We start from the raw sequence: 13,595 nt of genomic DNA on the forward strand, positions 1-13,595 counted from the left end.
CTTAAAATTTTTCCACTCACAATTCCTTTTTATCTGAGAAATTTTTACACCACCCTGGGCATATAGGTATATAAAATAGGTATACATAACCTTTTACTGTTGCCAAATATTTCTTGACCCCCACATTGTTATTTGACCTTATATGGGGTTTCAACCCACAGTTTAAGAAGCTTTGAACTAAATAGTAGTGTGGAGTAGAAAAAGTCCTGGATTTAAATTCAAAAGTTCTAAGTTTGAATTTCATCTCTATCACTACTTGTGTACTCTTTGGAAAGTCATTAAGGGGTCAGCTAAGTGGCACAGTGGATAAAGCACTGGCCCTGGATTCAGGAGGGCCTGAGTTCAAATCCAGCTTCAGACACTTGACACTTACTAGCTGTGTGGCCCTGGGCAAGTCACTTAACCCTCATTGCCCTGAAAAAAAAAAGTCCTTTAATCTCTATAGTTTTCCTTATGTATAAATTGGAGTTTAACTAGAATCAGGGGTTTTTAATTTTTTGAGTCTTGAACTCCTTTGACATCTCATGAAGCCTATAAAACCCTTCTCAGAACAAGAATGGATAGAATCTAATACACAGAATTTCAAAGGAAATCAATGATTTTGAAATACAATTATAAAAATGTTTTTCAAAAATGTTCACAGGCCTCAGGTTAACAACCCTCTGACTAGATGATCTCTGTGGCTCCTGCCAGCTTTAAAACCTTTATTTTAAGGTGCATATATTATGAAAAATTACTATGCAATTTAGAATTTCACCAGAAGTGGCCTTTTTTAAAGTGAGGTGTGAAATCATACATGAATTATGTAGAAATATATATACTACATTTGTATATAAACATTTATGCCTATTTACCTTATCTGGAATTGTAGCTATGTACATTTTTATAAATATACCCATATCAAATTTATACATCAATGATTTTTAAAAATTGCTTTTGGATCATTAAGGATAGAACAAAATTCTACTAATTCTTAGTGCATTTTTTAAAAGAAGAAAAATAAATCAAAACAAAGCCTGGCTTAACATATGCTTAGTAGTTTGGCAGCTTTCACATGTAGCAAAGACACAATGGGAAATGAGCTGAGTATACTTTTGGTGATACCAAGAGAAGTCAATATTGAAGAGTTGAAAGGTTTGTTTGTTTCTTTGTTTTGACTTAAAAGTAAAAATATTCCATTAGGGATACTTGCTACTTTAGAGATTTTGGACTCTTGCCCTACTTAGAGTTTGGGCAGATAGGTTAGATTTACTATTTGAGCAGATTACATTCCCCCAATGGTATCCCTCCCCAGTCCTCCCCTATGTTATACAGTCCATTTGTTCAGGGGGATGTGTAGAACTGGTCTTTATGAAATGAAATAAAGATTCAGAGAGGTATGAAAATAGATTAATGAGATAACTTTAAAATTACTATTCAGTTTGAGATAGATCTGAATGTTAGCTCTTGAGCAATGCAACCAATTTTCAGGCTTATGCCTCTGTGTTAGAGAGAAACTAAATTCTTTAACCCATTTTTTGACATTCAAATTGGTAGAAGGCATAAAATATCCCCTTATCTAAAACAATAAGTAAATACAAATTTAAATAAGAGTGTTATAAGAATAAATCTTTTATGTGTTCACTGATTTCTTTTGTGGTCTTTTAATTAAGTCATTTGCTAGAACAAAAGGACTGTGGAGAATGGCTGGAAAATGGACATTCTATTTTGAAAGTAGCTCTTCTCCCCTTCCCCCCAAATATATCCTAGGGCAGGTGATGGGTAGCCTGTCATGATATCCTGTCTTACCTGACAGACTCTTTTAATCAAAACTTTAGTTCAGAGTACAACTTCTGTAGTATTTCTCGTTTACAAGAATCAACTTGCTGAGCTCATTTTGTGACTGTCTGTGATTTTTTTGTATAATACACTTAAGATTTTTTTTATTTATTTAAAAACACATGCACAGGAGAACAGCTATTAAATACATTCATTGCCAAAAGGCCAGAGGGCCAATGTATAACATTATCAGAATAACACTGAACAGACCCAAACTAGAATGGCAGTCTGCCTTAAAACAGAATTGAAATGGAGGCACTTTTTCACCAAGACATGAACAATCAAAAAATTAGGATTTGGCTCTGTCCTGTTTATCAAAAGGGATTTTGAGGATTCTAATTAAGAATAGCTTTTTTTTTCATCTCAAAGACAATAACTATGTAATAAACTTCTCTTTAAAATAACTGGAGGGAGATTATGAGTAAGTGGCACGGTTGTAGGGGAAAGAATATATTAGAGTGGTAGGCAGCAGACATAGGCATTAATCCTGATTTTTCGGCTAACCAGACATATGGCCTTGAGAATATGATTCAACCTCCATGGACCTCAATTTCCTCTTCTATACTCTATGGGGTGGAAGAGATTATCGCCAGGGGCTTCTGCAGCTATAGGTTCCCATGTTCCTATTGAGTGAGTAGAAAGAACACTAGACTCAGAATCAGGGAATCTGAGTTCTAATCCTGATTTTTCCATTAAATGTCTTTGTGATCTCATTCAAGTGACTGAGTGTCAGTATCCTTAGCCATAAAATGAAGAGTTTAGATGTCTAATGTCTCTTCCATTTCTACCATTCTCTGCCTTCTACTCAAGGACTGATTTGCAATTTAAAACTCCTATCTATGACTTCATGATACAGAGCAAAATAAATATGTAAGATCTTAGGATTCCAAAGATGGAAGAGTCCTTAGAGACCATTTAGTTTACATATCTCATTTTGTGGAGTAAGAAACTGAAGTGTATAGGTAGGAAGATCTGATAGCTAAAAATACTTAACATTGACAAGCTGATTTATATAAGGATGGTAAACCACTCCAGTATCTTTGCCAAGAAAACCCCAAAGGGGGTCATGAAGAATTGAACATGAATGAAATGACTCAACAACAACAACAACAACAACAATAAAACTGGTATTTATTTAGACTCAAGACTTTCTCACTGTGGAACATCCCTCCATCATGCCAATCCTTTTCTCTTTGGTAATTTCCATCTGGAGGCCTGCATTTTGGGGACGAACCCAAGATGGACACGCCTAATTCCCCTCCTGTATGTAATTCTGACTCTGGATTTCTCCACCATGCTCCCACAAGGGTGCTTTCTTTTCCCACCCCACTTCCCCTTACTTTTCACCTCTTCATTAGAAAGTAAGCTCCTTGAGGGTAAGACCTGTTTCCTTTTAGTTTGCACTTGTATCTCTACTAGCTAGTAGAGTGCCTAACAAACGGTGAATTTAATAAATGCTTATTGCCTTGTTGGGCTCATGGAATATGGAGTAAGTTGTCTGATGGGTCTCCTTTTGTACAAGGTTCTTTAATCTGAGGACTTCATGAAAAATCCAGCAGTATTTTACCAAGACCTTTCATTTCCTTGGACAAAACCATCCTTTAACATGATGATAAGAGCTTAGGTTTCTATTTTATCTTAAAGTTTAAGAAACATTTTTTCCTCCCAACAGCCCTATGAGGCAGTGTGAGTTTTATTAATCTAATTTTACAGATAAGGAAACTGAGACTCAGAGGATATGACTTGCTCAATGGCCCACAGCTAATAATTGTTAAATCCAGAAACTCCAATCCACTATATGCACTATCCTATGCTGCTTCTCGGCCATAGAGAGATAAAGCTTACTCATCTTCATTGTCCTTGAAGCAGAGACTATGCCCCCGCCCCAGATTCTTTTGGGCAGTACAGGACCTTGTGTATTGTGGGTTCTCAGTCAGTGTTAAATTAGCTATGATAGCGATAATTAATGATGCAATGAAAACTGGAAAAAAACATAGGGAAAGGTGTGATTTGTATATGAGAGGAAGGAAATTGGAAGAGAGAGTCCTTTTCTGTGTTCCAGCCTCACAGACCACTAAAGGTGGCATATTATATTCATGACCATAAGTTGATTTGCCAGTTTGTTTCACTGAAAGTATTTTCTCCTGGGATGATCTACTTTTACCCTTGTTCTTCTGGCTCTTGACCATTTGAAAGGGAATTTCTTTAACATGGCACATCTATCATTACCTCTTGGATTCTTTGGTTGGGTCAAAGAAGCGTGTGATGAAATGTCCTTTTGCGTGGAAATTACCTAGCCTCAACGGCACAGTCCAGCAATTTTGCTGTAAGGAGAATAGTCTTGGTGATAGCCAGACTGACAGCAGCAAGCTTGTCTTGCTTTTTCTTCATGGGAGGAATAATCACAGCTCCTACTCTTCAGCTTTGTGTCTTCACCATACGGATAAGTCATATGGTTGTTATGCTTGAGCTGCACCAGGCCTTATATATTTGACAACTTTTTTCTAAGCTTTATCAGTGGGAAAAGGCTACCAGACTCACATTCAGTAAAACAGGCTAAAAATGTTGTTATACAAACATTAACAGGTTTCTCTTAAGGTAAGATTTTTAAAAATCTGGGTTTGAACCTCCTGGATTCTGTGGATATTTTAGTATACAAACACACTTTTTTCAAGTTGCTTGATTTACCCTTGCCTTGTTATGCTATGTGCTCTGGATTTCTTTTCTAGGAGTGAGGATCTAATATCTCTGTAGTCTAGATTTACTTTTTTACCCATTACCCCTTTTCCTTCCCAGTATACGTTTGCAAGATGCCTAGAAGGCATGTTATCATGGAATGAAACACGAATATCTGGCTTATATGAAAATCATGCCCATTAGTTTTACCTTACCTTAACCTTGAGCTAAGCAACTATGTATACAAATTGACCTCACTATGTAGAACATTAATCACAACAAGGTTATATGTTTTGATGCTTAGAATAGTGGTAGATTAAAAGTTGGTTGACTCAGCCATGCAATAAGCATGATTGTAATTGGGAAATTTATTTCTCAAATTGCAGTTTCTATAACTATTTCAATGGAGATAATATAAATATTGGCCCTCCTTTATTTTTTATCAAAATTTACCTATTATCTGTTCTATTTCTTTAGAGGCCAATCTTAAATGGCTACTTAACTTGTCTAACTGATAGAAGTTAAGGTTCTAATGGATGAAAATAGCTTCTTGGATAATATTTTCAATTTAATAGGATCTATCCATGACTTAACCTAAGGAAATTTTTACCATCATGTGAGAATTTAAGGATATTCTCACTATCATGTGAAAATTTCAGGTTTCTAGCATGACTAGATTACTAGGGCATATTTTTGAATAGAGATATGTCTGCAGATGCTCCTCAAATTACTGAATCATAGAATCTCAGAGTTGGAAAGAATGTTAGACTCTAATTAGTCCACCCAGTTCCTGAAACAGAAGTTCCTCCCACCCAACCATCCTGGATCAGTGGTCAGCCCTTAACTAGTCTCAGGAGTAGAGCAACCCAGTACCACCTGATACAATACATTCCACTTTGGGGTAGCTCCCATTTTAAGGAAGTTTGTCCTTAAATCAAGATTTTATTATTCTCTCTATAACTTCCAGTAAGTGAACTTGTTTTGCCCTCTGGGCCCATGCTGGACTAGTCTAATCCCTCTTCAAATTCCTGAAGACAAACATCGTGTCCTCCCTAAGTCTTTCCTTCTCCAGGCTAAGCATCCTTAATTCCTTCAATTGATCTTGAAGGAATTAAGATCCTTGATCTTTTTTCAAGGATCAAGATTCTTGATCTTTGTGATGTGATGTGATCTTAAGGCACTTCACTATTCTTGTTGTGCTTCTTTGAGTGTTTTACATTTTATCAATGTCCCAAATAAAATGTGGATCCCAGAACAAAATATAATAATCCGTCATGGTCTGCATAGGACAGAATACAGTGGGACTCCTCTCTATTATGAATGCCATGACTTCTAATACAGACTAAGACCTTTTTTTTTCAACTACCAAATCACACTATTGACATTTGGTTCATTAAAATTTCTAGATTATTCCAAATGAATGTCTGTCTAGGCTGAACTTCATTTATCTTGTTGTTCAAATGTTGATTTTTTAAAAAACCCAATTATAAGATGTTTTATTTATCTCCATTAAATTTCATCATATTAGTGTCAGATCAATATCCTAGCCTTTCACAATCTTTTTTTATGTTCTGTTTCTATCATCCGATGTGTTAACACTCTCTTTTAGTTTTATGTCTGCTAATTAGCTAAACATGTCATCTATGCCTTTGTCCAAGATTTTGAGAAAAATGTTAAACTGCATAGGACTAACCACAGATGTTTCAAATACTCTACTAGAGAACTCTTCCTGTCTGTTCAACCCAGTTCTGAATCTGCCTTATTGTATTACATTCTAACTCATCCCTACTGTTTATTCACAGGAATAGTAAGAGACTGCATCAGATATTTTGCTAAAATATAGGTGAAATATGTCCACAACAGTCCCATGATTGACAAATATAGTAACTTGTCAATAAAGGAAATGAGGTCAGCATGTTATGGCCTCCTCTTGATATTGCAGTTTTGGCCCTTTGTGATCACTGCTTCCTTTTCTAGGTATTTATTTGCCATCCCTTTAATAATAACTTCAGAATTCTGTACTGTGTGTTCCAGCCAAACTTTATTAGTAGTTCCATGAATTCTATGTGGTATCTCCTGCTGCTGTAAATTTGAACATCATCTTCTATTCCTTAAATGTACTATTACTTTTCCCTCCGCCTTTTGGAATCTATCTCTTCCTTTTAGGTGTCTGCCCAGGTTCCACCTCCTCCATGAAGCCTTTACTTATTTCTCACTCTTTCCTACTTGTTTCTTTTCTGTTCCTCCATATAGCTTTGCTCATAGACATAAAGAGTGGATGGGTTAAATTCTAAAGTAATGGGGGAATTGCCTATAAAGTATCTTTAGACAGTTGTAACTAGGAAAGGGCTAGGTTTATTTTTCAGTCTATATTAAAGAGCAGATGAATCTGTATGGTTGATATGGAAACAATGGAATATAAATTTTATTTTTCATTATACCCAAGTAAAGCTATTGATTAAATGAAATATAGATACCAGGACTCAAATTAATTGAGGCAAAAAAATAGGTAAAGACTTATTTTGTATGAAAACTGATCAGAGAGAAAAGACCTTGACAGTGTTTAGTTTATTAGAGTTACATTAGAAGATGATTATGCTGCTTAATTTTTCTTCCTACTTCATTATCAGGCAAGGGAGGACAAATGGACATTAAAGTGAGCACAGTAGACTAGTTGATCAGAAGTGCCAGGAAGTTTAATTAAGGCTCTCCACCAGCCTAAGATGAATAAAAAGACAGGTTATGAGAAAGACTAAATTCTAGAATAGTATTTAGCATGGTTAGAGGTTCATGTTTTGAGAGGCATTGGTACCTGAGGACTGAGCAAACCGCAGTTTCCTATTTCCCATCACATACTCACTCTGGGTCATTTGTTTACTTAATCGAATGGTAGATGAAATTGTCTATACTATTTATTCTTAACCTCTGTCGCCTCTCTCCCATTGTTTGATTCACTTATGCTGTGATTATCCTGTAGTAAGTTGTAGAACTAAGGATAGAAACCAAGTCTTGGCTCATTCTATCACAACACATTCTTTCTCATAAGTCACATTGGTATGATATGCTTTCCTAATAAACCAGAAATAAAGCATGGCAGAAAAACTATTAAACATATATTGTGTTTTGGGCAGAAACATCTCGCTTCTGTGTTTAAAAGTGGATAGTCTATGAAGCTACCATTATGATGAATTAGAATGAAGAGTTTGAGCTCATTTGGATAAAATCCAAACTTGTCTAAATATGTGTAATGAAGACCAATGACTTGATCTAAAGCCAAACCCATAACCTCATAATATTTGTTTCATTATTTCAGCTTTTTGATGTTTGTTCCATAAGTTGCATCTTTTATCACTTGTTTAATTAAGTAGTGATGAAGAAAAGAGGAATAACTCTTTGTGTTGCCTATATTCATGATTCACAAGCTGGAAAGGCTGTCCTTGTCCAGTAATTGATTTGCTTCTGAATGAGCCGGGAGGTAGCATGTTTAATAGTAAACAACAACAACAACAACAATAGATTAAAAGAGACTCCCAGACCTGCAACTAATTGTGGGGCATTGGTTCAATCCTTTAACCCCATTTTCTCAACTGTAAAATGATGGAAGTGATTGTCTATATAGTATCTAATTAAAGTCCCTGCCAGGTTTAACATTTTGTGAATGTCCACGTTATATTAAATCAAAGACCTACAATCTAGGTCCTCAAGGAAGTTTATAGACTAAACCCAACTCATAAAGAGTTTAGAATAAACGTTTCTCCTGATTGCTGATCACTTTTAAAATATTTTGAGAAGAGATGCCATTGCTGGGAGTATAACCTTAGGATGCCAAAGACAGAAAGAAAGTCTACACATATTCCTCACAATGTTTGTGGTAGCAAAGAACTGGAAATAAAATAGATACTCATCATTTGGAGAATGGCAAAACATGCACTAATTTGTGATACATGAATGTAATGAAACCTTACTATGCCATAAGAAATGATGAAAATGAAGAATTCAGGAGATCATTTTAATCTTATGTGAAAAAGATATGGAGTGGAATAAGTAGAAGTAAGAAAAGTATTCACTATGACAACAATAATGCCAGTGGAAATAAAGTATCAAACTGAACACTGTATAATTATGTTGACTACATTTGGCCTCAGAGAAGAGTTGAGAAAATGTAGCTCTCTCTACTCTTCAGAGAAGTGGAAGGATATTTTTTTCTATTTTTCATATTTTTGACTGTATTTCATTATTTCTTGATGTCTCATGAAGTCATTTGCTTTCAATTGCCCAATTCTAATTTTTAAGGAATTATTTTTTTCAATGAGATTTTGTATCTCTTTTTCAATTTGATCATTTCTGCTTTTTAAGGAGGTTTTTCTTTAGTGAATTTTTGTGCCTTTTAAAATCATTAGTCCAATTCTGTTTTTAAAGTGTTATTTTATTCAGTATTTTTGTGCCTCTTTTACAAAGCTATTATTATTATTACATTAACTATTTTACAAAGCTATTATTATTATTCTTTTTCATAATTTTCTTGTATCACTTTCTTTTTTTCTTCAATTTTTCCTCTTCCATTCTTAGCTATTTAACTCTTCCAAGAAATCATGTTGGGCTTGGGTCCAATTAGCATTTTTTTCTTTCAGGCTTTGTTTGTAGCTGTTTTTACACTATTGTCTTCTTCTGAGTTTATGATTTGGTTTTCCCTGCCACTGTAGTAGGTTTTTGTGGTCAAATTATTTTTAATATTGTTTTCTTATATTTACAGGCTATTTCTTGATTTTGAACTTTATGTCAAAGTTGGGCTCTGCTCAGCTGGGAATGGGAAGGCTCTGTCTCAAGCTATTTTCAGAGCAAGTTCTGGGTATCTGCAAGTTTTTCATGCTTCTTAGGTGGTGTTCTCTTGGGATAGGAATGGTCCCTGTTATCCTTGTCTGGCCTTTGCTCTTTATCCAGGAAGGGCTCCCACTCCCCTGCAACCACAAACAATAAGTGTTGTTTTTTTTTTTTGCCTTGTAAGTCTGACTAGAGCCCCTGCTCCCTTGTGACTAACCCCCTAGTGTTTCTCTTTGCCCTGCAACTGTGACCCAGAACTGCATATGGGCAATAGAGTTGCCAATCATTGCCAGCAAAGGGTCCCCTGTAATCTCTTTCTGACTGGTTGGCTGATACACTTACCATCTCTGAGTGGAGAGTTTCAGTGTGTGTGAGCTCCTGCCTTGGTTGTACCATGGTGATACAAATTTCTCTTGCTAACCTCTTAAGGTTTTTTCAGGCCGGAAAAAATGTCTCACCATGACCTTTTGTTTGCTTTTCCACTCCACAATTTGATTCCAAGCATAATTTTTAAATTGTTTGTAGGATAATGTTGAGAGAGTTCAGCTGGGTTGGCTTTAATCTGCCATCTTGGCTCTTAAACCCCTCCCCCACCACACACACATACACTTCTCACCCCACCTACCTCCCCATCAAGTTATTTTAAAGACTTTGGTGAATTTCTCTATTTATTAGAGAAAATTACACCTCATGTCTAGCTAAATTTCCACTGGGACACAACGCATAGGAGAGGGCATGGGCCTGTCTGTGGCTCGCTGATCAGACTGAATCTTTTGATCAAATTGTAATTTTGCTTTTGACCTTATTCACACACATGTGTGTATTGTATATATATATATATATATATATGTGTGTGTGTGTGTGTGTATAATAGCTAACATTTATATAGTGTTTTCAAGTTCTCAAAGCACTTCACATATATTAACTCATATTTCATCCTTATAAATGAGTAAAATAAATTTTGAAATGTTTTTCATGTTTTAATACTTTAATAGATACATGGTTTCATTCATGTAAGTTTTCTCTCTATTTTTGCAACCTACAGTTCCATATACAAATCAGAATAGAAAAAGAGATTTTATGTAAAATTCATCTTTATTACCTACATCTTGCTTTTTATAAAAAATATATTGTAAATTCAACAAGTTACTTTCAAAACTGTCATCTTTTTCAGTGTTTCCTTCTAAATTGTCTTTGGTTTTCTTCAGTGCATTAAAAAGAAAGTTTCAGTGACCCACTGCTTGACATAGTCTCATAGCAATCAAAGTGAATGTTTTTCTTGATAAAGTCAAGCAAACAAATCCACACATCTGTCATGTCCAAAAAATATGTTTTGTTCTAGACCTCAATTCCACCTTCCCTCTACCAAGAGTGGGTAGTAATGTTTCCCTGATGGGTTACTGATAGCAATAAGTCTGACAAAACCCCTTCCTCCCAAATTACTTGTTATATATTTTGTATTAATTTTTCTAAGTATATGTTGTCTCCCCTAATTTTTGTTCATCTTTCATTTTTGAAGAGGATCAGTGACATCACAGGATGATGTCTTGACTTGCATATGAATTGAATTTAAATGGGGCAGAATTGCACCAAGTTGTCAGCCTCCCTCTCTCTTCCAGAGTCATTGAAGTCCAGTGGCAAAACAAAAGTCAAGTGGACTGGCAATGGCCCTGGATATAGTGGATGACCTTGCTGTTTTTGATGTCTGATGAAGCATTATGCACTCCATAGTGCCTGCTTCAGCCACCTTCATGGCCATTGAAACAAATTGTTCTCACCTGTCCATTCCTCTGGAATGGGGTGTCTTTACATGCTTATGGTAGACACCCCTCTAACTCACTGATGGGTTTGAAGGCCCATTAATTACCCTCATCCTGGTTTAGACACTCTGCCAACACTTTTTTTTGTTTGTTTTCAGGGCAATGAGGGTTAAGTGACTTGCCCAACGTCACACATCTAGTAAGTGTCAAGTGTCTGAGGCCAGATTTGAACTCAGGTCTTCCTGAATCCAGGGCCGGTGCTTTATCCACTGTGCCACCTAGCTGCCCCCCAGCCAAGATGGTTTTATTAGAGCATAGCTGCTATGCATGATACAGCTTCTTGAAGCTATTAGTGAGAGTTGGGTAATAGGTGGACACCAAAAGTGGATGAACAGACCCAAAAAGGGAAATCCTCATATGAGGTGTGCTAGTTCTCCCTGCACCTCTCTCTTCCCCAATGGAATGGCTTTGTATCCCAATTGCCTAGTATATGGCTTGACACATTATGATGAATGCCTATGGAATGAATTAATGAAAAAGTGAACAGTGTCTGGTCTTTTTTCTTTTTTTGAGTGCATATCATCATTAGTCATATATTATAGATTTCTTATATCCACCGTTTATCTTTCCACTGTCCTTTGGGTAACTAACAATTTGTTTTTTCCCCATCATATGCATTATAATATTATAGCATAACCAGAAGAATATTGATGTTAAAATGGATTTTGTGCCAGAGAGAAGCTTAGGGTATTTGAAAATATTATACAGTTTCTTAAATACAATGCCAGTCTTGGGATCAATTCACCATCTGCAGTGCCTGTTCAAGATATATGGAATTGAGGACTCAGTCATTTGCTTATCATGGTTTGAGCACTAGGCATTTTTAGCCATTTGTTTTTACAATGTGGATTGTTAAGCTCTTCTCTTTTCAGCAGGCACGAAAATCACTGAGGAGGTCTTATAGTATTCTGGGGTTGGATACAATTCTTTTAGTCATTCTTCTAGTTGGTGTCTATATAGACTATGCTTCATGATACAGGTCTCTTTTGTGAGCTTATATGTCTCTTTTAAAAATATATCACTTTATGATAATCACAGGATCATTGGACAAATTTACCTCTAACATATTGAGGAATCTTTTGCGATATTAACATGTGCATAAAGGAAACTTTATTGGAAGAAAGATTTTTAAGGCTGTGTTTTGTTCTATTGAATTAAATGCTTTTTTGTCATCAAGGAACAAAGCAGGATCTCATGTTATTGATGCCTTCTGGTGGGTTGTATAACTATAAAAGTGTGGAGTGCTTATAGAAAAAATGTGGAAAGCTGCTTACCTTCTCATTCTCATCAAAGATAGCTTTATGTGTGTATGTATGTATGCATGTATATCTCATAAAATGTTATAGGAATTAGAAAGAAATAATATTGTAATTCCTTCTGGGAAGGTAGGTGGCACAGTGGATAGTGTCAGGAAAACTCATTATGCTTAGTTTATAACTGGCCTCAGAGGCTTACTAATTGTGTGACTGTGGGCAAGTCACTTAACTCTGTTTGCCTCAGTCCTTTGTCCATAAAATGATCTGGAGAAAAAAATGTCAAACCATCTTTGCCAAGAAAACCCCAAATAATGACACATTTTTCACGATTAAAAAATGACTGAATAAAAAACGCTGCTGTCCTCTAGGTTGCCTTTTTGGAGGGTATCACTATCCATAATTTTATGTAATCATATGATATCTTACCCTCTTTGTGCTAAAGTGAAAGTTGATTCTTTAGTTCTTTCAAATTGCGTTGACTCTAGTATAGAGTGTTTCTGTATTGCTTTGGTTTGCCTTAAGCATTATTTTTTAATTTCATCTTCTAAAATGTCTTTTCTACATTTTTACAGAATATAAGAACAGGTTTTTTTTCTAATAGAGATGACAAATTCTGTCTCTTTGATGTTATATATGTGTACATGCAACTAGATAGATAGATAAATAGAGAGAGAGAGATCTATAGATATATCCCAGTCATAGTCAGTGCTACATAGCACATAATGCTATCCTAATTTTTTTGTCTTTCTTTGTTTTGTCTTCTCAGCTAATTGCAAGCTCTTTGAGGGCAAGAATCATGTTTCATACTGCCTTTGTATCTCTTGAGACACCTAGCACAGTTCTGTATACTAGTATATACTTAATAAAAACTCATTAATAGATAACCATTCTTTTGTCCTTGGCAAGACTAGTAAAATGAATAGAAGAGGCCTTTTCCCTCTCTCTCACCTGGAACATACTTTTACTTGCTTCAGGCTACTAGATGAGTGACTCTTCCAAAGTTGATTTATATGTGATAAGGTAATACCTTCCAGGAACCACATTGGAAAGCTATAGAAAAGCATCATCTTGCAGTTCTTGTGTACATAGCCCCATATGAAGTGGGCTGTGGAAGGGAACTATGGCCCCAAGGAGTTTGGATAAAATCAGGAACCTTCTGAACCACATTTTAAACCTCGCCATCAACAGAAAAGCAATTGTGAGA

Source organism: Dromiciops gliroides, chromosome 4 (genome assembly GCF_019393635.1).
Source record: "Dromiciops gliroides isolate mDroGli1 chromosome 4, mDroGli1.pri, whole genome shotgun sequence".
Lineage (NCBI taxonomy): Eukaryota > Metazoa > Chordata > Mammalia > Microbiotheria > Microbiotheriidae > Dromiciops > Dromiciops gliroides.